Consider the following 3,190-nt stretch of genomic DNA (forward strand, 5'->3'; position numbering starts at 1 on the left):
GGTAAGCAGCCACCTCTTCAGAGGATAGCCGGCATCACCTGTATGGGGGGACGAATGGGGTCTGGTTACTGTTCACCTCAAGAGCGGCCTGTTCATATCACACAAATTGACTTTGCATTGTGATTGAAGTCCACAATTAACAGCATGCATGCAGACGATCTGGGTGACTGCAATGTGCAAAGTTGAGCTCGACCCTGCAAGGGAACATGCCCCATTGATGCCTCCTAAAATAATTGACATGTCCTGGGTGAGGCCCGATCTTACGTGTCCCTGGGCCCAGGCAGAATTGGTACCACACTGCTAGTGTACTGCAATTCAAATATCCATCTTGCCATGCTGAGAGGCATCACTTCAGTGGTGCTATAGGTGCGTGGTAAAATGCTATGGGTAGGGGTGATCCCTTTGCATGCACTCAAGGGCACATTGCATTATTGTGGTTGTGCAGCGCCGATTCTGTATGACTGTCTCGACGGTATGTAGGAGACCTGTGTATTTTGTGGTGTTGAATGTTGTGCAATGTGGATGTGGATGGATGTTTGATGTTTCTAGACCTAGATTTTTCGCTTTGTTGTGTAGCTTATACTTGCATGTCGGTTTATCTCAGGTAGATTGCGGCCTTCCCAGATGGACATTGGCGTACATGTGTATGTGCATTTGTCCTACGAACGACAAGCTGCACCCAGTTGAAGTATGTATCTCCCCCCCCCAATCACACCCAGTTGGAGTATGTGTCCCCCCCCCCACGCCAATCACACTGCCATCTGTTTGCCCTGCTACTCACCAGGTAGCCACGAACGTTGTCTGGCTTGTCGCTCCATGTAGCGTGGGATGGTTGAGTTCCGCAGGACCATGGAATCATGGGTTGATCCGGGAAATCGGGCACAACAATGTGCGATTATCTTGTTGGCGTCACATACCATTTGGACATTGATGGAGTGGAATTGCTTCCTGTTTCGGTAGACAACTTCATTGTGATGTGGGACCACCAATTCCACATGGGTACAGTCGATGGCCCCAATGCACCTTGGGATGCCTGCCAGTGAATAGAAGCCAACTTTGGTGTTTGCAATCTCCTGGGCAGTCCGTGGCATGAATATGTGTTCAGGTGCATGCCTCAGGAGGGCATCGAGTACCTGGTTCAGCGTGCGTGAGAATACTGGTTGTGAGATGCCATGCATGTGCCCCACTGTATGCTGGTAGGTGCCTGTGGCCAGGAAGTGGAGCACGGTCACCACCTTTAGTAGAGCGGGGATGCCAGTTCTGATGTCTATGAGGCTCACAATGTCATCATGTATCATGTCCACGATGCTGGTGATGGTATCCCGGTCCAGACGGTACAGGGTGTGTATCTGCTCAGGGGTTAGGTTAAATGGACTGGCTCTGATCCTGGGGATTGGTGGCTGCCTCTGTGGTATGACTAGGTGCCATGGTGGTGCTTTCTGTGCATGTCTTGCCCTCCTCCTCCTCCTCCTCCTCCTCCTCCTGCGTCTCCTCTGTGCTGCCTGTTGTTGCTGCTGCACTGCAATCATGTCCTCCAGCCCATGTAATGCTGCAAGTATTGGGACCATCTTGGTGTGGGAAGGGGTGTGTGAAGGGGTGTGGTGTGCTCCTTTTGTGCTGCCACAGTCTCCATTGCCTCCACCTGTGCTGATTGTGTCCACCTGTGGCAGGTGGGAACACTGCTCCGTTCTCTTAACGGGTGGTTCGCGATGCCGGTATTAGCGCCATGGCGGTAAGGGAATTTGGGGGCTTTACCATGCCGCTATTGGCATGTCAGCTTGGCTTGTGATGGTGTGCTATTAGCGGCATGGCGTTATTTACGGGATGGAGGGTCGCGTGCACGCGGACTGGCCGCTATTAGTGGCACCGTACTTAGCGGTGCCGCTAATAGCGGTGAGCCGGGTCGTAATTGGCATGGGGATTTAATGTTACCGGTATTCCATTACCGGTAACGTTAAATCCTACCGCCTACCGTGTAATGAGGCCCTTAGTCCTTTTTTCCATTTCGCCCACCTACTCCATACCTTCCATGGGCGATATGTGATAGTATGACCCCTTCTCAGCGGTCCTCCTCGTGGCTTTCCTGGGTGTAGTGTTACGCTCACCTGGTATCCACGGGGGAGCCACACGATACTGGATGGAGGTCTAAGCGCTGTCCCAGACCCCTCTCTGCTTGGTTATGTGCCAGACGTTGGGTAGCGCCTATAACAGGAGAATGGAGGGTTAAGATACTGGTTCTTTAATGGGTGAACTTCCAACACCCTCTGGTCCAAATCCCCTCCCTAGGGGTTATTGCTCACCTTAGTTTTTTTGTGCGTTGAACTCTCCGTCCTGCGTCTCTGTGCAGGGGCGCATGGTTGGTGCTGGCGTTCCGCTGACCTAGTTGCTTCACTGGTCCGTGTGCCCTTATGTCGGGTCCAGTCAGGGGCGTAGGAGACCCATAAAATCTGGGAGGGACAGGGGACACCTTGGGGACTTGGGCGGGAGAGGCAGGAATTGCCAGCTCGCAGATACTCCTTTACATCTTTCCCCAGTCGCTGACATATGCAGTAGATTGTACAGGAGTTTACCCAAATGTATGGAAATAATTTGGTCTTAATAATATTCCCCTAACAGGCCTTGTTTTTCTCTTCCACCTCAGTTGGTGTGATGATCCGTTTCACTTCTTGTGTTTCTCCAGGTCTCCCAGCGATGGACCTTTAGAGAGATCTTTTATAATACTCTCACCTGCTCTTTAAGTGCAAATGCTTTATGGAGTTTCACCAACCCATCCTATCCTATTCCACTTGAACCCTCAATGATGGAACATGAGTGTGCCCCTTTACAAAAGTATATGAGCTGCAATAGTACTTCGGCACCAGGGTATTCACTGGATTTACATGGATAGCGGAACAAGTGCTGTTGTGATTCTCGAGGATCTGCTTTATTTTTTCTGGGTCACCCAGATGGCTTATGGTGGTCTCTATTAAAACTTGTCTAAAACTCATTAGTCAGCTTGTGGTGGGTACCAGAAATTCATTTGCATCCCTATTTTAAAACAAGCGTTGGCAACGCCAACCGTATGGGTTTTAATGTAGGCATGGAAAAGGCACTTGCCAGGCACCGCCATAGTGGTATTAGGTACCCTCAGATGGTAGCAGCTGCAAAATGGTGCAAGTACTGGACATTTAATGGCAGTGCCTGGCAAATG

This window comes from Ambystoma mexicanum, chromosome 3p (genome assembly GCF_040938575.1).
Source record: "Ambystoma mexicanum isolate Mex_15411 chromosome 3p, UKY_AmexF1_1, whole genome shotgun sequence".
Lineage (NCBI taxonomy): Eukaryota > Metazoa > Chordata > Amphibia > Caudata > Ambystomatidae > Ambystoma > Ambystoma mexicanum.